The sequence below is a fragment of the Nipponia nippon genome, unplaced genomic scaffold (assembly GCF_047370975.1).
Source record: "Nipponia nippon isolate SJK-2023a ecotype South Korea unplaced genomic scaffold, ASM4737097v1 scaffold_2, whole genome shotgun sequence".
NCBI lineage: Eukaryota > Metazoa > Chordata > Aves > Pelecaniformes > Threskiornithidae > Nipponia > Nipponia nippon.
In genome coordinates, this window is record NW_028262336.1 from 23,559,819 (window position 1) to 23,582,818 (window position 23,000).

Sequence of the window (23,000 nt, forward strand, 5' to 3'; positions counted from 1 at the left end):
AGTGTTTGGTATTTATTTTCTATGTAGCTATTGAGGATTTTCTAAGAAAATGTTCTTAATTGATTTGCCATATCGAAACTTTGGGGCGAGAATTCTGTCTTTTTAGGAAAATTTTAATTGCAAATGTTTTCCCCAGTGCAGAACTTAACTCTGATAAAAATGAATAATGACCAAGTAACCAAGGATCTGGTAGCTAAGATACTAAACCGATTGCATGAAAGCTCGTCTCAGGGCTGAGCTGAGTGCCCGTGCTGGTAAGCTGTGAAAAGTCTCATGGAAGGAAGTCTGGCTGTACACAGGATTATTACCAAAATGTGTAGGACAAAAACTAAAGAAATGGCCTACTATAATTGCGCAATGTGAGTTTCACATAGATAGTGTAGAACTGTAATTTGATAAAGATTTTGAGTTATGCATGCTCTAAATCTTCTGGAAAGCAAGCTAATGTAATTAGTAGCGCTTTACTCAGAACATGAGTTTTCCATTATTTCTGTGAGTTATTGCTTCCAAACACCACAATATCTCTTCTGTGATGACACCAGCCCGTCACAGTGTGCCTTTTTGTTTGTTTGATTTTGTCACAAAATGTCGATTCATTGAAAAGAAAACTGCTTGCATTAGCACCATTTCCTTTTGGAAGAAAAATATTGGAAAAGTACATTGTGAAAGATCCTGCCTAGACATTTTCAACAACCAAAGTTCATTTTTTGTATCTTAAATAACTTTTCAGGCCTGTAACCTATATTTAATGTATAAATAGTTCCCCTCCCCACAATTCAATAACCTGTAAATTATACATGTATAGTGGAAGCAGGAGTTAAGATCCAGAGTCCTCTCTCCCCTGCCTTTGATCACTCATAGCCTGCTCAATCTTCCGAGAAGGCCCCATGCCTTTGATCTCCTCTGCCTCCGTCCCTATGTTGTTCAGGTTATCTGAGGATGTTGATTATTTTGAAGTGTAGGTTTTGCTCTTGAAATTATGCCAATTCAAACTAAAAAAAATTGGAAAAGTAGCCATTTGTACTAAAAATGTTGAAGAAGTCAAAATCTAGAATGAATATTTAAACCATTTTAATGTACAAAGTGTTAATTGCTTCAATATAAAAGCACTTAAAAATCTAGATTTGAAGGTTTGTGCTGTTTGGAGTGAGATTGTTTTGCAGACTTAAAAATTCACAGTAGGGAAATTGAAAAGTGGGATATAGAATACTGTTTCTTATCCAGTTTTAATCATTTTTGCTTCAAAACTAATTGATACTTTAGTGGGCTGAATCGAAAACACACCTTACATTGGGCTATAATGCACATGTTCTTTCTTTTCAACTTAGTGTTATGACCTGACCAGGTGGTTTTTTTGTGGCTAACAGAACTCAACTTGCTAAGAATGTAACCCAGCAAAGTGAGTGCACAGGCCCCATTTTTTTGTAATTAATTTACCAAAATGTGTGGGGTGTGTTTGGATATGTGTACATATATACCTGCCTGCAAAACATTCTGACGTTTTGGAAAGTACTGTCCAGATTTGTGGGAATATAAGGACCTAAAGACGTATGTAACTTCCTTCCTGAAATAATTAAGAATGTTTCAAAAATACTTATTTTCTCTCTTTGGCCATGAGCAGTGCACTGTGCCATATCGAGGTGTGAGACTAGTCTGTTATAGCAGCCGGGGGATAGGTGACACACAGCACGTTATACTGAAGGCTACTTTTGGGTCAAAGCAGCTAAGCAAAATGCTCCTCTTAAATAACATTGCATAAGATTTTAATTTCTGAGCAGCCAGGATTCATACAGGGTCATGTGGGAAAGGTGTGCTGTAAAAACTTAAAAACTGTTTATCACTGATTGAGAAATCAATGGTATGAAGAACGCCCTTGCGGTATCCTTTTTATTCCCAGTTTATATTCAGGTCAAGAATGAGTCCTAGGAAAAATAAGTGGCCCTGGAGGACCCTTGCTGCACAACCTGCTGGACAGTAGGCAACAGGAAGCCATCTGGGCTTTCTGCTGAGTTACGTCTGTGCGATCCCAGACCCCTGAGGATTTTTCACTCTGAAGCTTGGGAGAGGATCGCTGTTCTGAAGGTGTTCCCCGTACGTAGGCATGCAACTCAGCTAAGTTTTTGAAGGGGAAAACTGCAGCAGTTTTTGAAGGGGAGCATTGGGATGGGAGTTACACTGGGGCAGGTCTAGGCAGTAAGCATGCTGCTAAATCAGGAATTAAAAAAAAACAGTTTCTGGCGTCAATTCTGGCTATACTTGTCCTTGTCTTGAAGAGGTGTTAGGGAAAGAAGTTGACATTGCTTTATTTATCACAAGTAGAAGGCGTGTAAGGACTTATTTGTTGTTTACTCTCTTTGCTACCTAATTCTCTGTGTTTACTGTCCTCCTACTCTAGTGACCAGGAACTAGGTCAAGGTATCTTCAGATTTTAGTTTTCACAGGTAGTGGTGAAGTTGGTGCAAACTGTGTAGGTAGTATTCAGAAATTATCTAATTCAAGGTAGTATTTATGACTCCGTGCAGTGTACTTAACACTGAGCAATGTCAGGTATTCTGCACTTTATACAGTAATGATAAATTGTTTATGAAAAGAAGTTAATCTCTTGTACCTTTGGCTCTAGAACTGGAAAAAAACATCTAACTGCCATGCTACTTAGGCATTTCAAAGAGTGACGTGCTCAAAGCTTTTAAATTTGGGGAAAAACAGATCCTTCAGACTTTTTCATCTGATGAATGGTGATGATAATGCTCAGTTGTATTTGCAGTTAGACCTGCAAGAGACAAATGAGGTACAGAGAATGTAACAAGTGTTTTTCTCTGTCTAAGACGTGCTGTATGTGAGGGGATTGAATGTGGTACCTCTTGCTCTGAACTTATTTAATGTTTCTGGAGTTACAGCGGAAACAAATAAGGGGGCTGAAATAAGTATGTTGAAGGAAATGTCTGTGGCAAAGCTCGTCCTATCATCAGGTTTGGTTTGACATATTATAACACCACAGCATTTTTACCTGTCTGAGGGTGCTGTCTCGTTGTTTGTGGAGAAGGTGCCGTATCTTTTTGTGCCTGAATGATCACCCATAAAAGCCTAAGTTTTTTTTAAGAAACAGGGAATATCGATAGAGCCTGGCTTTTGCTTGGGCCTCGCTCTGGGCTCCTCTCAGAACCAGCCCTCCTCTGGCACTGCAGACATGCTGCTTATTCTGCCACAACTGCGCTTCCCGGTGAAGAACAGAAGGGTGACTCCTGTTTGCAGTGGGTGATTTCTTTATACTGTGGAATAGTTACTGGAAGAGGCTCATCTGAATTTTCAGTAGCTGTTTCAATTAATTATATTTTCACCCTTTGCTATTTATGAATATCTGCACTCTTAAGGGAATAGCTGATCTTCTTAAAACATCTGTGAAGAAGGCTTTTCTTGTGTGAACAAGAGTATTGGCTGTGCATTAGTCAGTTTTTGTTGCTATTTATTTTTAAAGATTTTCTTTCTCCGGTAGCAAAGCAGAAAGAAGGTTGTGAAGTTCAGGTACCCAGCCATACAGCCAAAGTGGCCAAAAGTTAAACAGGTTGCAGATAACACAGTGAAAAATTTAGAGGAGAAGGAACCTAAAACAAGATTGTTCATGAAAATTTCAGAAAGGGGAAAATTACAGTTAAATTTATGATGAATGACATCTCTGGCTCTTACCATAGAGCATCTTGCTTAAGTCTCTTAATTTGGTGCTGTTAACCTTAAGGCAGAAAAAAAAGAGAAGGCACAGTGCCATTTGAAGATAAAATGAAAGTAACAAGCAGATGATAACTTTTCATTTGCATGCATTTTGCAAATAATTTTTGTTACCTCTATATATTAGGGCCTTTGAGAATGTGGTCTGCAGAGAAAGACCATTTTATTGTAAAGTGTTATGCCATACAGTACAGTGCATTAAAGTTATCCAGTAACGTGTAATATATCCAGCACTCGCATGTCCTCTTCACTTTGTGTGTTTTCAGTTTTTAACTTGTAGTAACTACAGTAGCATACTTGCTAGCTTTGTTTTTGTGTTCAAGAACAGCCCTGTGAAAGAGCAGAGATTCCCTTCCTCCCTCGCTCCCTCTCCCTTCACTCCAAGAGTGTTGTTGTATTTCTTTCCCATTCTCTCTCAGCTTTTCTCTCATGTCTTGTGCGGGTTGCTGTTGCCCAGGGAAGGCTCTGATATTTCCTTTCCAGTTAGTTTGCAAACTGCCCATTAAGCTAAGAAGGTTGAGGTTCCAGTTGTCCTGTGGGAGCTGAGCACAGACACAGAAACCATACTTGGCTCTGAGCAGAAACCCTCGGCCCAGCCCAGGTTCCCTGTCCTCTTTGCCTTCCCCTTCCTGCCTCCTGGGTGGAGGAAGGGTCGGTGCCCTCTTCTCTGGTGGAGAGGTCGGTCCTGCAGCAGCCTCCCTCCGCCCGGCCTCCCTGCCTCCTCCAGCTGCGGATGAACCGGGCCAGGCGCTCCCGCAGATATGTCTTTTTGGTTCCCTTTGTGTCGCCCTTGTATTAGTTCATAGGCAAAGCACTCTGAGATTCATCCACATCTCTAATTGTTGCCGGGCACATATGCAAGTGATTTTTTTAACAGCTTTTTAACATCCTTCTGGAATATTGGTGAAGTGAATACTCGTTATTGAGGGCTAGCCACATGTTGAAGTGTTTTTCCACACAGGAAAATAAAAAAGACTGTGTAGGATTCTGTGCCTGTCGTCCCTCAAAAGCTGCTGCTCAGATTCGCCCAGCTCAGACTGCCTATTATTTGTAATTAGTGGCAAACACCCTTCTGACATCTGAAAGTCAGGCTGTCCCCTTGTCCTTTTCACATACCATCACTGATAGTAACAGTAGTAAATTTGGACAGGATATGCATTCATTGTTTAGGTGGAAGTTTCTACTCAATTCTAATGAAAGCGTTATTTTTCACCATAGTTCAAAATGCACCTGGATTTGTAGGTTGCACCCTTGTGAGTGGTTCCTTTGAAGACACTGATGTGTTGTGGCCTAAACAGTTTTATGGTTAATGGTAAAACATAGGGCAGAATGAACTGAGCTTGAGTCCCACGTGCCCTGCTAGAAAACAAAAAGAAAAATCTGTTTTGAACTGTTGACTCAGATCAATAAGTAAACTACTAAAATGATAAAAATCGAATCTCAAGTTTCTGTTTCTATATAGTTGTTAATCAAAGACATTTGAATTCTCTTTCTGAGTTTCATGAGCCTGGAGAAATTAATTTAAATAATCTCAAAGATCTTTATGGGAGAATCCACCCACGTGCCATTTTTATGGCTGAGGCGTAACGGCACACAGAGTTTGCTTGTGGTCCCTGGAAGTCAGTGTAATCCCTGTGGTCCAAGCCATGGGACTATTGTGGCAAGCGGCCGGAGTGACAAGCAGCATTTCCACTTACTGGTGGCACCTAGGCAGCCATCTTTAGCTCACAGGGAAAAGAAAAGGGTCTCTGGATTCAAAACCATGCACATGGCATTTCCTTCTGAAAGACCATGTAGAGAGCTTACACCATGTCGCTGCATCGGAAGCCTTTCCTCTGGCTGCTGGTCCTTGAAAAGCTCCAAATCTGGAAAAGAGAGGAACTAAGCCATGGACTGATTTACTGGGGCCGTAGCAAGTTTCTTTTCTGTCAGACAGCTCCCACCAGTTGACCGGAGCGGGGCCGATCCCAGGTGCGCTGGCTCAGCAGCCAGAGCAGGGTTGCTTCCGTCCCCTGATGTTGTACCCAGCACCTCCTCCCAGCCCCTCGCCGCTGCTGGCCCATGGTGGCTGCTCCTTCTCCCGGTTCTCTAGGCCCCACCGGCATCGCCCTTTGTCATCCAGAGAGGCTGCTCCGAGAGCTCTCCTCCTTCCAGCCACACCTGCCCTCCCCAAAACCCGGGTACAGGCCTCTGGGGTGCACCAGGAGCAAGGCAGGGGCTGCCCCACACTGCCCGCCTGCCGCCTGCACTGCCCCAGTGCCAACCGGGGGTGCAGCCAACCCCCGCAGCCCTTCGGCTGGTGGGCTGCGCTGCCATCGTAACTGTCTTCCTCCACTTCAAAGCCTCCGTTCTCACACTTCCTTCCTTCGGTAATGAACCTTCAATTTCCTCCAGGTAAATAAAGTGAAACTGGAAAGAACTGTAAAACAAAACATAAAAGTAGCCGAGCTGGAGAGTTACTGCCTGCAGTGTCCCTGGGAACGGTTTTTCCTGTCCTCTTGCTGGAGTTTCTAGCCTGTTGTCTCCCACTTTGTTTGCCCTTCCTTACCAGATTTTAGCTGTAAGCTCTTTAGCATGCAACCTCCTCTTCGCGGGAGCATTTGTACAGATGCTAATAGGTAGAGAGGCTCCTCCCATGGCTCCGTTTTTATTAATAGGAGGATCAGAGAAATTACCACATATTTAACGTTTCTTTCGCAGTAGCTATTAAGCTTCATGGTGTAGAAACAGTGAGTGGATTTTTGTTCATTTGTTCACACCGCTGAGCTCCAGGATAAATTCTTCTGTACAAGGTTTTTAGGTGCTGGGAGGGCATGTGTTGTTGCTCAGTAGGTTACGTGGTATTTTCATTTGGAAGTGACATTTTACGTGACATTTTACTTTAGAACAATAGATGGGCGAAATCAAAATTTCAGGTCTGTAGCAGGAGAGTTATATCTACTACTTAGTCTATTTAGTAACTTGTGTCTTATAAATTCTGCCTGATTGCATCTCTTTTCACGAAATCCAGATTAAATGCATTTTGGAGAAGGGAGGGTGCTGACTGGTCTCAAATGTGCTGGTCTGCAAACTTGCAGACCAGCTGTCCTACTCACTAGTGAAGATCAGAGGGCTCAGATGAAGGGGTTTGTGCTGCTGGAAACACAACCAGCTTTCTCAGGAGACTGCTTTGAGGGGGACTGCAGCAATATTGCATCCCCACTGTTACTAGTGGGTATTGCCACACACATGTATAATTTGTGCTAGATAAAATCAGGAGGTAATAAAGACAGGTAAAAAGAAGAGATGAGAGATCTGCTGTGTACTTCCCCCCCCCCACCCCCCCCCACCCCGGGAGCAAAAATGTCCAGGGGATGCCACATTAACTCGGGGAAAAGTCAGTGCTGCTTTAAATCAGAAAACTTGTGTTATACCAAGTCCTTTATTTTGAGAACCATTTCAGTATGTTATGAAGGAAAGTTGCAGACTAGGCATGTTTACTAGACCTTTAATTGCTACATTTAGGAGAGAGGCACTTTTTTTTTCCTCCCCCCCTCGCCTTTTTAACGACAAGAAGCCAGAGTTTGCTGTGCAAATGAAGCAGGCTTTGCAAGAATCAGATTCACTTTGGACGACTCTTCACATTCCTAGTCATCATTACATTAGGCAGCACAATTCCATCTCTGGCTGATGGGCAGAAAAAGTGGGCAGCCTGCCAGGTAGACGTTTCCATGGCTCCCAACCCCCAAAGGTGATGCGTTTTTCAGCTAATTCAATGAAGAGTGGGCTGAACTTTGGGTATAAACTAGACAATAGCTGCCTTCGCAGTATCAGCAGAATGGTTTATGGGAATGCACTCCACATTTGGCAGAGCATCATGTGACCTTACGGCTGAGATTTTGTGATGGTGCCAACAGAGACTTGGAAAGCAGCGCCCGTTCTGACTTTTTTCCTCTTTTCTTACATGGCTCAGAAAATGGTGGATCTTAATACTTGACTTTAGCCAGACTCAGCAAGCGATTGAGCTTTGAAGCACAACTTTGCCTTTATTCTGGCTTTTTTGGCACACCACCAGGAGGCTGTCCCTTTCACGCCTGATAAATTCTGCTTCTTATCTCCAAATAGAAAAAAGAAAGAAAGAAAATATAAGCAGAATATTTATACTTCATAACTGCATTTTAAAACTACCTGTTTTATTTTTTTATTGCTGATCTGTAGTTTAGAAGAGCCCTCCTGAGTGTCTGAAGGATAAAAGTTGGTTTTTATTTTTCTGTTTTTTGTTTTGATTTTTTTTTTTCCTTCCTCCTGTTTAATGAACAGGCGTTTGAACTGGGCAAACGGGGTGACAGCATTGAACATGAGATCATTGCAGCATAGTGTAGCAAACTGGCACCCTGCCTTTTCACCCCTTTGCTCCGGCAGATTTGTGCAATCCCCATTTATAAAACCGGCGCAGGGGCGAGGTGAATTTTCTGGTCTCTTCCCCACCTCTAGTCCTGTGCAGGCAGTTGCGGCAAGGATTGGTGCAGCTTTTGCGCAGTGCTTTGTGCCTGGAATTCCGAGAAGAGCGAGAGAGAGAGAAGACAGGCATCCTGGTCTTCTTCCGAGAAAGAACAGGAGCCCTAAGAAGAAGAAACAAATCTGAGTTTGTCCTACATACAAGAGTGCAGAAAAAAAAAAAGTGACTCTCCTGCTTCCAAAAAAAAAAAAAATCTGGCATGTTTCACTACAGAGACATCAGGATGTGTTAGTGCTTCTTAAAACAGTGTAACAAAATGAGCCTAGGAGATTGATTCTTTTAGTAAAAAACAAAAAAAAGAAAGAAGGAATGAATTTTTTGTTTGTTTGTTTTTTTCACTATTGCTCATATAGCAGTATTTGGCACTGGGTGAAAACGTACCTTTCATATCAGGTATAACTTCTTTTTCTTTTTTTCCTCTTTTTCTTTTTTTTAAGCCGTTTTAAACATGTTGTTTTGAAACTGAGTCCTTGTGTATTAATTTTAACGTAGTCAGCTGTTCACACTTTTTAAAACTAACTTTTTGGGGGTGTGTTTGATCTAATACTGCTAAAAATAGAAAGTAAACAAAAAATTGAGGGTCTATAGAAATAAGTGGTTAGGCACATTTTGTCTTAGCTAAGCACCGGAGTTATGCAAAGACCTTAATGTTACATTTATTCAGTCTAAGCTTTGGTTATCTCTAAGAAAGTTGTGGGTATTTAGATCTGGTTGCTAAGGAAAGTAAATTCTTTTTTTATAGTGTGACTCATGCTTTCAGTTTCTAAAGAGGCAAAGAGAAAAAAAAAAAAACGTGTTAAACTGTAGGAAAGGATCGCTCTGGTAGCCAGTATGTTAGTTATTATTGAGTTAATTCATATATGAGTTTCTTACAATTTGTATCTAAATCCATTACAAAGAAATCAGTGTAATAAGCACTGGAATAAAAGGCACATTATTGGGACATTAATGAAGTAAGCCTGGTTTGCAGCTAGTAACAGCGACTATTTTAAGATGTTCGGTAAAGCAGCACTTGTCCAGGAATAGCTGAAAACAGTATTTAAGATATCCATTCCGAATGTTTGTGATAAGTGCATGCAGAGTTAAAGTAAGTTTTGAGCATATGACGCTTTAGTAGAGCCTTTTTCTTAAAGCATTTGTCTGTCTGTTGTAACGTATTACTAGGCAATTAGAAGAGTGTGTAACAAAATTCATTCTGACTGACAGATTTTGAAAAGCTCAGCCAAATCGGTGTTTTATGTATTTTGGAGGGGTTTTTTAATATTTTCCTAGCCTTTTTAATTTATGTTAAAAATACAGATGTCCTCAGCTAGAAATTACTTTGAAACTTACAGTGTCTTTTTCATTAGAAGCTCTGATTTTTTTTCAAAATGTTCACGATAGGTGTTTGTCTAATAAAAAGCTTTATAAATATATCATGACTTTACAAAATAGAATTGTTTTAATGCATGCTTCACATTTTATACGTTACTGATTAGACAGTAAGTTCTAAGATTATATGCTAATTTTGCTACCTTATATTTTTGTTGTTCTGCAATGAATTCTGGGAAATTGCTGAATGGAGACTTTATGTATATGACATATATACCTCCATTCACCCATTTTGTACCAGAAAGTGTTTCTTAGATTTATAGTGATACTGCCCTCCCCAGTAGTTTTTTTAGAATAATTACGTATGTCATTAGTACCTAAGTCCGTTGAGAAACCAAGGCTTGCATTAGCTTAAAAGAACTTTTAAAATTTCTATATCTGGTCATAGTAATCACATCTTTTTCTTTTTTTTTCGTAAAGTTTTGCAGACATTGCCTGATTTAAGCCATTTAGTTTATCCCAGTATTTTTATGAAGTTCCGTACCGAATTACCTCGTCGTATGCACTATTTGATAAAAACTATTTATTTTTGTTAAGCGTGTTCCTTCCCTTCTGGAATTCCTAATAAAAATAAAATATTTGTGGGGTGAAAAAAGACTAGGAAATACTAAATGAAATAGTCCCTTTGCCAAAGTGTGTGTGTTCACAGCATGTCTTCCCATGGCCCTGAGAGAGGCATCAGCAACGTGTTGGTTTTATATCTTAAAAGCATAATTACTAATTTTGTGTATGTTTCATGTTGTTCTGAAAACACTTTACATAAAAAAGATATTTCAAAATCTTTCTCTCACTTTGTTTTTGTTTTAGTGAAAGAAAAAAAATTAAAATTGAAAAGGAAACTGAAGAAGTTAATTATACCAGAATTCAGCAAAGGTAATGCAGTGATCTTAATTTTTTTTTTTTTGTTAAAAAATAAAGTTAATGGCAAGAACATGAAGCAGGTTAGCTTTAAAAGAATTTCTTTCCTTAAGAGAGCCTACAAATGAAATTTCAGAGATGTGTATTAAACTTTTATTCTGATTACTTTGTGTTGGGAGTATTGCAGTTTGGGTAGCCTTTATACCGTATGTTTCCATGAAGCTTTAGAATGAATTGAAAGATCAATACATAATTTGTTCTTTTGTTATGCCTAGCAAATATATAACACATATATATTTACTAGTATATTGATATTACTAGTATATGTATAGTACATATATCTATTTGCTAGTATATAACTATAATGCAGTGACCAATTATTTTTGAAATGTGGAGTATCTCTTCTATTCACAAAAAATAAAAAAGAAAATCAGAGAAGCAATTTTATAGTACTTATTACAATCATTCATTAAATTATATATGCAGTCTGCATTCTTATTTCTGATACTAGGATAACTATTCTAGTTTGAGTGCTTGACTTACATATTCTCTCTGCTCATTGTCAGCAGAAAACAATTATAAAAATATTATTCCTTCTGAATGTTGAAGTGTTCTATATAAAGTGAAAGCAGGTTTAAAACAGACTGTTCTAGAAAATAAATTAACATTATTTTAAAATGCAAAAGGGTATGCTTGAACGTGCAAGATTTAATCCACTAAATTAAAAAAAAGGAAAAAAAAGGTCATTTACAAATGTTCAGCTGTCATTACTGAACTAGAAATACATGTTGCAGTCTGCAAGAAAATGAAGCATTGCCCTGATTAAAAAACTTTGTTATTGGCAGCACTCGTTCTCTTGAAAGGTTTTTTGCCTGACTAGCGATGGCAGGATTAGGCCTTCAGTGGGAACTAGTGGAAGGAAGGCATTAAAATCTTATTCAGATACAGGTTTCAGTAACCTGCTAAAATCATAAGAGACCTTTCTATAGCACCTGGTTTTAAAATTATACCTGCTTCTTATGCCTGTATTTTACAAATGCATTTGTGGCTATATTGTTACAAGTTATTCTGATGTGTCAGATACTATGCTTAAACATGCACTATTTATCAATGCCTTCCTTTAGAATATGTGAGTTATAAAACCGTATCTGTGTCTCACCTTTCTGAATTACTGGTTATTGCCTCAAAGGACCTGTTTTCAGTCTGTTGCGTAGGACATCCTGCATTCGGTGTGTGATAATTTGTATCGTACTGCTTGCCAGTCACAAGAAAGTATTTGTTGTAGGAGTTAACCCCGAAGTTTTGCAAGATTGTGTTTCTGCTTGAATTCTTATTATTAGGGAATAGCATTGATGGGAGGATTAGTGAATAAAATATACAAATTAACTTCTTTGCTTTGATTAATAGGCGTTGTTTAATCAACAAGTTATTGTCGAGCAGTACTTAGATGCCCTGTAATATGAAGAAATAGCTAAGCAGTCTTTATAATGTTGTATGGGAGCGGCACTCCAGTGTGCCTCATTGCTTTTCAGATTTGGTGGAGTGATTTTTGTTTTGAGTTGTAGTACATGATATGAGCTCAGACACAAAGGACAAACCTGTATTGTTCACTTCTATGTCACGTCCAATTATGGATTCCAGTCTTGCCTGCTGTGTGCATGCTCTAGTCAGATGCAAGTTGTTGGGAGTTGAGAGTTCATCGGTAAGGCAAAGTGTGTGCAAAAGGACGTTAATGCCTGCTGAAGACAAAACAACGTTGTGCCGTCAATCTCTAAAAAAAAGTGGGTTTTCTTCCTTTTTCAAAAAACAAACTAGTTACAAGTCTTTGGCTTGTTTGCTGCATCCACCATTTATGCAGTTAGGTTTCAAGTAGCCTTCTTTGCAATAGATGGTGATATGTTTACTCTTAAATACTCGTTCTTACATTGCTTCGTATGTTTGTTTGTTTAAAGTCTTCTGCGTCTCACTTTAAAAGGAAAATGCTAATCAACGATGCCAATTGGCATAAACCCGTAGATCCGATCTTGTGTTGAAACGCACTGCACAAGCTCGCTTCTATGGGTCTGTGTCAGTATGGTGATCTGGCAAAAGTTTATGTAGCAAGCAATGCAGTGGTATTTGACAACAAGCCCAAGTGAGTGTACAAAACTATATATTGTTTTTGGAATGCTTCTCTTGTCCATTGCCTTGTCTTCAAACTTGATTAAGTGATTTGTTCTTTTATTGGTTGCTTTAAGCACCTTTGGCTTAATACCTTATTAAAATTTACAAAGAGATGTGAGGGAATTGTAGGGTTTGCAATGAGGGAGAGTAGGATATACCATTTGCTGGCTTTATTAAATATACCATTACATGGTTTTACATTAAAAAAAAATGTAGAAAAAAACAAGAAGAGATTCATATTCTATTTTTATTGTAAAATAAGACCAAATGGTCATTTCTTTCCAGAAATGTAGCTGGACTGGCATCATTCTTATCAAATATGTTATGTGTATATATATCCAAATAAAACACACATGTATATATCTTTATACATATGTAAACAGGATAGAACAGAAATTCTACCTCTGCAGTAGAAAAATCTAAGAATATGCCTTATTGTCTGAAAAGTGGGGGATAACTGAAGTTGAAAGCCTACCCCCATGGGAAATATGTAAGCCTATGGCTGCTGTCACATTCCAAAGAAAGGCTGAAGAAGTGAAGAAGACTTTATGGTCACCGTCGGAAGCTGTGTGCATCCGGGTTGAGGTAGTAGGTTGTATGGTTTAGAGTTACACCCTGGGAGTTAACTGTACAACCTTCTAGCTTTCCTTGGAGCACACTTGAGCCATCGAGGAATTCATCACCACTTTAATCTGATCAGGGAAAGTATGCAAAAAGGTATTGTGTCATGGCTGTACATAATAATCACTCTGAGGCTTTATTGATGTTGAAATAGTCCTGATTACTTGATTATTTCATTTACATCCTGTTATGAACAATGCTAACATGTTGTCTTAATGGACTGTGACTACGTACTGCAGACACTTAAGGAAAGACTGATGATGATTTTAATTCCATTAACAGGAAAGCTTTAAAAGTTTATTTTGATTTATAAATTCAGAAAAATATCAAGTATTTAACGCTTTATTCTTTCTTCATGGAAATAACTTATCCTACACGTTGATTTTCATTGCTGCTGTTATATAGTTGCACATTCTTTTTAAAGGGAAAAGAACAAATTTTTCTGTCTTTATAACACTTTCCAAAATATTGCACACTGCTGCTTGGATAGTGGCGAGCAGTGTTGCAAGTTGATCCCGATCTTCATTGGATTTACGATATTCTTTCTTTGTGCCTGCACAACTCAGTGTTATGAACACAGATCCAAATGACCTCCAGGCCCACCTGTGTTTCCACCGTGTCGTGATTCACATGCCGCTCAGCCTAATCCCGCTCTGGGGTCTCAGCATCTGTCTCCTTACACAGCGTGTCAGCCTGACCCTGATCCACAATGCCCTTGTCATTTTTGGCCTCAACTGAAGTTCTGACACATCTTCCTAACTCAGGAGGACTTGGAGAAGTCACATTCCTTATGCGAGTGTTTCCCAAAACATTGGGCACCGCTGGCAGTGGCAGGTCCCAGCGCTGGGTGTCTGCACCCGTGCGGGTCGGGTGCCATGGATAGAATTAGCCTTCCTCAGCCCCTGCGTCGCCTGTAAGTCTGGCACGCCTTTTTTTAAAAAGCAATACCAGAATGCACCAAGGCAAAATAATGTGCATTTGATCCCAATCTGAATAGGGAGATGAAGGCGTGCTTGTGGAGGTTTATGCCCCAAGTTGTGCATTCCCATCTCATGCTGGTTTTCAGTCTTCCTTATCTTGGAAAAAGAAAAAAATCCCTTGAGATGTGTACATCCCATAAGCAGGTATCTTATCAAACAGAGAAAAAAATTTCACAGTTTAGCCATTCCCAGAAACAGCTATGAAATGAGAAGGAAAAGGACTGTGCCTGTATATCCATCATGATTTTTTAAGTGAGGCCTGCTTCCGAAAATGAGGTCTTCTCAGTGTGATGGAAGGCGTTACTGCCGAAGTAGGAGAATCTGGACCAGACAGTGATGCTCATTCCAAAATAGTTGGGGAAAACTGATACTGTCTGTTTACACATACTTTTCCATAAAAAGTGAAAAGGAGTAGAACTTAATAATTTATAATTAGTAATAGTGATAATTTTGCCAGAAAATGTTTTAAGGTTTGTTGATATAAAGGAAAAGGGCTGAGCCATGCCTCTGTGGTGCTGTGTTCAGGGGGATACCACGGATGGCAGCCGTGGGCATGCCAGACTCCTGTGGGCTGAGGAGAGGGTGGAACATGGCTGTCCCACGTGGAGGTGAGGGCTGCGGTCCTAGAGCTCCCAAGTTAACAGCAAATAGGTCTTTCTCCAGGGTATTTTGAACCCCTGCACTTCTTGCTTTACTCTTATTGCAGGTGACCATAACAAAATATTTGACATTTCCAACGTTCAATTGTTTTAGGTTTTGCATCAGCAAGGAAAGCTAAGCATGTTTATTTTAAGTGGATTTGATGCTTGCTTGTGTTTTGGTTATTGTTTTCCTTTCAGTTCCGCCTGTTCAAAAAATCACTTGCTTACAGGTCCCTATGTTTGACTCTTTCTACCTCGGCTCAAGGCTTGCCTAACCACTTTCCTAGAAAAGGAATAAAAAGAGGAGATGAAAATGGATTTAGTATCTCTTTTAATAGCATTTATTTTCAGTGATTAATGTCTGTAACAGGAAATTGGTAAAGAGGATCTGCATGACAGTTAGGTGGATGTACAATGGATTTTAAGCCTGTCTTAAGGTGTGTGGGAAAGAGGAGAGAGGAGGTTGAGTGAATCAGAGCTACTCCAAGCTAATGGAAAATGCTTAAGGGGGCAGTGGCTAAATGGGTGGATAGAGAGGAGACCTCTATCAACTGGTGAATCTTAACAGGGACTGTTCAAAATCTGAATAAAAACTGTAATATCTTCTGTGGATTCAAAAGGACCCTGGTCACCAGTATGTTTTCTTCCTTTTCTATTTTAAATTTTTTCTTTTGTAGTTTAAGTCCACTGGAAAGAAACATTGTAATTGCTGTTTTCTGCCAACAGAGCAACAGGTGTTCAATCCTTTTATATTAATTCTTCAATTAGTTGCAAAATAAGGGGGATTGTTTATACTAATCTGAACCAAATAGAAATGACTGATGCAGAAAATGTGGGAATGTTTCCTCTGTCCTTCAAATGCACGATAAATTTGTAATTCTATCAGGCATAGTTGCAGGTTGCTATGCAAATTTTCATTGCATCGTCACCAGCTTTAATGAATATACATTTTCTGTATTTCTTTCTCTGTTCTTTAATACAGGCTTTTTGCCCTGTAATGTGCAATACATTGTTTTGGTAAGAGTTATCAAGTTACGAGCAAAAATGAATGAGACTGTGAGGTAATTTTGAAGCGGATTAAGGTAGAGAATGAAAAACAAAAGGGGAAAAAAGCTCTATTAAGAACAGCTGGATGGAGTTAGGTCTTCTGCAATTTCATTTTAAAGTCATAAAACATATTGTCTGTTTTAGGTGAAGTCTGGCATTTTTTACCTTAACAGTGCGGTCGGAATATTAGTCAGTCACATAGTACTCAGCATTATATTGCTGTGTTGCTTCTGTAGGATTTCCTTACATGCGCTTTGTAACATGGCTACACATGGTTGTGTTCCAATCTAGGGCCCATCTAACAGTGTTTGTTCCTGTAAGCAAGCCACAATGTTACCATCCTTGTGCCTTTACTTTGCTTCTTGCATATAGAAGAAATATCCATTAGGATATTTTGGGACACATCTTGAGATCCAACCGATCTGCAACTCCCAGTGGTTTCTTTGGGAGACACAGGTCCTCAGCGTTTCACAAGTTCGGTCGTACAGAGGAACTGGCTGCAGAGACAGTGACCTGCCCAACACCCTGTTGCTTGCCACAATTTCCTTGGTAAAGATTAAGCGTGATCCAAGGCCTTGACCCTGGTTCCCAACCCAGAAACTTACAGCATGGCGAAAACCCGCTTTAATGACAGATCCTGTTTGTCTTAAGAGCTAAGTCGCTTCAGAGGCCTGGGGAGAGTCTGGATTTCCTTCTGCAGCCCACAGTGCCTGGGTCCAGAGGCATGTCCAAAGAAAACAGAGTTAAAGGGACATTTCTGAGTTAATAACTGTGGGTCGGGTTCACTAACAGAGCTTGGGTGTTTTGGGCCCAGCCATTTTGAGACCTTTTCGTGGAATAAAACTGCCATTAATCTAGTTTACCAGAGTAGGTAAAGCAAGTTTTTAGTAATTTTGTGCTGTTGAAATAGCACAGAACAGTAAAAAATAGGAGAGTGAATATAGGTCAATGTAGTTAATATAGGAGAGTGAATATAGGTCAATGTAGTTAATATGGCGTATTTTAAGCCGTTACAAATAATCCTGTAGATTTACATTATGAAAGTTGAAGGTCATTATAAAATACCTTTTTCTCTGTAGCCAATGTACTTTCTGGTTTTGTCATTCCACTTCAACAAAAGAAGATGCTGAGTTTCACTTGGACTCATGCTTCATTTAACTTCCTCTTGTCTTCAAATTAGTTGAAGTTCTTTAGAGATTTTTAGGTAAAAAATGTGGTAAAATATTTAAAAGCAATCCTAGAAAAGGTGTTGCTTGCAAATCTGCCCTTATAAAATGACAAACAGCCCTTAGTAATCTCTAAAATTTGTTTATTGAAACTCTTCAGCAAGAGACCTGTAATAGGTTGCTTAACTGATAAAGTTGGAATAGAAGTGCACTTGAAATTTTTCAGATTTTTTGGATGTGGTTTCATATGACATTCATTTATCTATTAAGAGCAGCTTCTGGAATTTTTAATGAAACTAAAATGAAATACGTCTGGCAGGCCCTGTTTAAATGTGAATATTGCTTTTATAGCACAGTTAAATACAAGATTGAAAAGCTAATGCTTTTGAATTACATAGCACAGAAGCAATAAATTGTTTCAGCTTTGTCTTTTCTCATGTAGTAAAAATACTTACATCAGAGTGATCTTTTTGGTAGTTTAATTTTGTACAAGGCTTGTGGATATTTCAGCTGTATTTTATTGTAAATGATATCATCTATATGGAAATTTCAGGCAAATACTTATTTTGTTTTGTTCCCTCCACCTCTTCTTTCATGCTACTTCTAGAAACAGTAAGAACAAGCCTGTCATTGATGAAGTCTTTTCAAGAATACTTGCAAAATCTGAGTAGAAAGTCAAAGATCATGCCTCTCTCTAGCATGACACTCTCATTTGTTCAGAAATACCTGCCTCCTTATCCCTGCTTTTGGAAATGTGATCGACATGTTACTTGATCTTACAGAAAAATAGGCATGGATCCCATTGCTTTCTACTGCCTTTGTTGCACCTCCTTTTGAATAGAAAGGTCTCCCCCCTAAACAACTGTACTTTGAGGCTTCCTGACTAATGTAGTTGTCTGGCTTGAGTAAGACTGGTGCTGATCTGCTCCAACCATTGCACCAAGAGCCTCAGCAAAAGGATACAAATACAGAATAGCAAACTAATCATTTTTCTAAGAGTCAGAACAGCCTTACATACTGCATACTTTGCTTTTGTGGTTGGGTGAAAAGTGTGGGGGGGTACATTTTATATTTTCTTGTATGTAGTGAACATATATATATTATGCATATATTGCTTTTATCTAAATGTTATGAGTCTCCTCAACTAAAGCTTTATCTCCATGGTTGGGAGTGATTTATTTGGGTTTATCCGTGGTTTATCTGGGAAATGTAGGTCCCTTCATTTTTCTTGTTCGGTCTCCTTACACTTTTGGTTTACACACATTCCTCCACTGGTCCTTCTTTGATTCTTCATTTCCTGACATCATGATAGTCATGACAAAGAATGTAGAGCATTACAGATATACTGGCAACAGGGATGGACAGGGAATATCCTGATGGCTTGAGAGAAGAGTGGGATCACTGTCATGTTTATAAGGTTAGAAGAAAGCAAAAGCTTACTCAAACCAAATCCTCCATGAGGCCTCTCTGTTGTGACTCACCAACTTAGGAAGGAGAATAAGCTGTTTGGTACTGCCACCTTTGTAGTCTGGCTTGAGACGGTGGGATTGACTTTGCTCAAGCTCTGTGTGACTGTAATTTTTTTCAAGAAAAGTCCCTGGACACGAAAAGCACTAGAAGGCTCACTTTTCCCTAAGATGCACCAAGCCTTGTGGTGACTGCAGTATCAAAATGGATTTACACGTCTGAGAAAAGATGACCGTCAGTCTCGGAAATGTTTTTTATGTATGTTTATATGTATACTGTTGGGGTTTTTTGCATGGCACTACACTGATATGAAAAAAAGAATACAACCCCAAAATTCTTCATCTCATTCATCGCAATTAGTTTGCTGAGACAAACTTATTAACTTCTTATGTTAGGAAGAAATCATCAGATGGGAACTTTCCCACGATAACTTCACCATTGCTTGAAAGAACTTCCCCTTTAGACTAGGGATAGCATTTGGAGTGTGCTAAATCCCTATGAATAGTTGGTTTCCTGGAAAGTTGCCCTAGAAAGATGTTCGATCTGGATCTGGAAGTAGATTCCATGGTTGCCTGTGACCAGGAGAGCTGGAGACATGGCTTGAACGTGCCTCTAGTATTCATGTGTCCTGGGTTAAGGATCCATGACTGCTATTCTATATCATAGCTTGTCCCACGAGTCTTGCACTTTTTGAGGGTATTTCCATCTCCAGCCTCTCCGTCTCTTCAAAAAGCCCAAATACCCTTAGTTTACACAGCTGAAGGGGATTTACTCCGTAAGTTCTTTCAACTCCCATATTTGCCTGTGTCAGCTGAGTGTTTTATGGGGAGGAGGATTTTTGGGGTGTAGAATTTTTATTAAAGTATGATTTATACTATTTTGAACTAAATTGTAACTGAGCTGCTGAAGAGGGCTTCTTTTCACAGCAGAGTGCAGGCCTGTACAGAAGGATACCCAAGGCAGTTTTGAGGACATTGTGCCAAGGTCACCAATCTTAGTGGCAAAGCTGGTTCAGCTATGTCTCCAGACCCTCGTGTTTGAGGGCCGCTGCCGAAGCTGGCGTCACTGTGCGAGGACATCTTTGAGAGCTGGGGTACGGGGATCAGTGGACTAATGTAGCTATTCATGTGTTGCCCTTGTGTCTCATCACTGGCTGTATAGGAAGACAGTGTCTGAAAACTCTCAGTAGTAGCCAGCCTATATTGATTATGGCCCACACAAACTTGGAGATGAGACTGCGTGCTCGAGTCCATCTGAAGTGCCACAGCTGGCAGTCTGGCTACAGCCACAGGGAGGTTTTTGCTAAAACCATATTTTTGTCTTTAGATGTCATTTACTCAGGATGTGACTTGTGAAGTACATGATTCCTGTGGTGATAAAGGGGTTTTTGAGAGCCATTCTTATAAAATACTGTAAAGTACATTGTTCTTCTGAAGCATTTAGCTTCTGATATAAAAAGAATTTAGAGGTATCTTTATTATTATTTCAGTTTTGAAGTATATCTGTATCAGATTGGCCCAAATGTAAATTTCAGTGACAAGTCTAAGAACCTAACTTCTACTGAATGCAATGTTTCGAAGTGATCCTACCTTTTCTGAAAAATGTCTTGGGCACTTAGGATCCTGCATCCTGTTGATTTACAACATGTGGGCAAGTTTTAAAAGAGAAACCTCAGGTGCAAAGGCATTTTTACAGCTTTTTGACCATAAGCTTCGTAATGAGGGACCCAATTACAGGATGTTAAATATATGAACTGGTTGGTGCTGCCTCTAGGTCGTGTTTCTGAATGTGAGACGCTTACCTAAACATGGAGTGCCAACATATTCTTAGCCACTTTTATGAGGAAATAGTGCCCTAATTTCTCTCCTCTTGCTGTTGTAAAGCAAGACAATATAAACAATATAGTTAGAGACAACATGGGCAGCTTTGAAAAATTTGAGTGTTTAGTAAAATTTAGTAAAATTAAAATTCAGTTTCAAGCTTTATGCTGTGTCCAGATTGAGGCCAACAACTTAAACAGAAAGCTATTTGCACACCCGATACGCCTATTGATGCTGCTGCCAGCCACGCAGGTGCTCGAAGGGGCCTTGCGGCTCCTTTCCTCCCCTTGCCCTGCACTGTGGGAGGAATTGTCTGCAGTGGGAGACTGTTGTCCCCAGCCTCCTGTTGTAAAGGCAGGTGCTGGCAGGGAGCGCTGCCTGGGCACTGGTGCCTCCACCCTTAGCAGCAGCAGGCACCGTCATACCAGGGGCACCCGGGAGCCCTGCTGTGCTGTTGGGGCAGGGGTGGCTCTCGCAGGCACGGGGGCTGCTGCTGCCCCACCACCCCACCAAGGACAGGTACAGGCAGCGTTGTGCCCAAAAGAAAGGAATCGAGCATAGCTATGAGTCAGGTTGGGGTTTTTTGGCTAAAAAAATCCAAGTATTGGTCTATGGAAGTAAACATGCAGTCTGCCTAATGAATGCATTATTTATTAGCTGTGTGAGCTGCTAGAAATACCAAAGCAGATAAGGGCTGTGATTCAAGGCCGTGGGGCTGGGCCCGCACAGCTCCCTAAGCCGGGAGCCAAGGACGTGGGAATCCTCACTAGGGGTGACCCTGGAAGTCCGGAGCAAACATCGGGCTGCGCGCATCTTTGGGCAGGTGGAGGTTTGTGTTAAGGATACCTTCTCATGCATGAGGAGCGGCTGTAGTCCGTTATTGTGTAATTTGATTTGACTCTAATTTAATGACAGTTCTTAGTGGGCAACATGATTTGCAAGGCTGATTTCCAGTTTTATTGATTGGGCCTCTAATTTATTTGAACTTGCACTCAGAAGCTTCATCGGAGATTTAATGCAAGTCTGCAAAACCAGCTTGGTAAGGAATTTTTTGATGGAACTTGAACTCAAATGCTTCAACAACAAGCCAGTGAGGTGCAGTGTGAAAACATTTTAAGAGAGAAAATTCTTAGTTGAACTTTACTTTTTAAATAATGGATTGGCAATGCTTTTGCTTTCTTGAGGATTTTTTCCCACAACTCTCATACTCAATGCCTATTCAAAGGTAAATTAAAGATCTCATTTTTTTACTTTTGTAGAATGGGCTTTTAAAGGGGAAATCTCAGAGATTATCACTGCAAAACTTTCACTGAAAATAAGTAACTTGTAACTTCTGGAAATCTATTATTTTATTCATTAGTAAGAAATTTACCACATACAGAACAAATACTGCAGAACTAGCTGCCACAGTCTCCTAGTTATTTTCAAACTGTATGTTTATTCAAAGCAGAGATTGCAAGGCATGAAAGCCAGATTATCCGGTTTTGAAGTCTATCAGTAATTTTATAAAAACAAAATTTCTTTTTTTTTAATATTTACCAGAATATGTTCATAAATTTTAGAAATGAATCGTCCAAACAGGGAGGAGCCAGCAAGGGATTAATGAATGGCAATTTTTCATTACCTTTTCCAAAACCAAACCTTTGCACCTGAACTAATCAATGAAAAAAGCAGCAAGAGGCACAGAGTGTATCTGTGTGGGAGGAAGGAAGGAATAGGGAGGATGAATTATTATGTGATAAGAAGCATAAGAAGATGTAAAAGGAGGAAGGGAATTGAAGAGGCACGCAGAATAAGAGAGGGGATACAAGGAATGGGACTATAGTGGCTGTGCATTTGTACTTAGAGAAGGGACTCTGGGCATGTAGGCAGAGGAGTTCAGGAAGGTAGAAGAAACAAAGGGAGCTTGAAAGATGTGGGGAAAGGACATGAGGATGTTGTCCTCGCGTTGTTTTGCTTCATCCAGCTTGGTACATTTTGGTAACTCTAAAATATTAACTTTTGCGCATTGGACGATAGAAGTTAAATTTATCTAAAAAAAAGAAAGGAAGAAAGATTTACAGGCAAAACTTCATATTTGTAAATAAACAGAAGGCCTCATGGGATTAAGTTTTTGTATTGCCTGTTGAATTTAATTTTTTTCTAAGCAGAAAACCCACTATAAGTCTAAATTAGAAGGGTGGTGAGTCTGAAGAGTGGTAGTTGAGGGTAGCACCCATTCCAGACATATTGAAACGATCTCAAAATTATCCCACAGTCTTGAGTATTAGGAACCCACAAAATTCAAAGCTAAAGATAAACTGCAAATCCAGTGTGAGAGCTAATACTGCCACAGATAGGCGATGTATCTAATGGTGCTTGTTAGTTCAGTCTAATCTAAGACAAGAAACACTAAATGATTATATTATAGCCATATTATTACTGCACAGTGTCATCATAAGGGAGAATTTAGCTCATGCTCCTTTGCTTCTGCTCAGTTTATTTACGTAAATGGGAAATATAAAACACTCAAAAGCCTGAATCAAAAAGAATAAGATAACCCCAGCTTTTCTATGAACTGTAATTAATCTGCAGCCTGTTACCACAAAACTTAATTTAGGGAAATTCCTAGTTAGAATCAAGAATGTTAAACATTTGCGTGAATA

The 23,000-nt window shown here is 39.6% G+C and overlaps 1 long non-coding RNA gene across 1 annotated transcript in view; it reads left to right on the forward strand.

The window, feature by feature from the left end:
• The window catches only part of LOC148055692 (uncharacterized), a 175,342-nt gene that overhangs the window by 127,084 nt on the left and 25,258 nt on the right, over window positions 1-23,000 (forward strand). The window contains exon 6 of the long non-coding RNA XR_015704633.1: window positions 10,400-10,465. This is a non-coding gene — a long non-coding RNA (uncharacterized LOC148055692). The remainder of the gene's footprint in view (window positions 1-10,399; window positions 10,466-23,000) is intronic.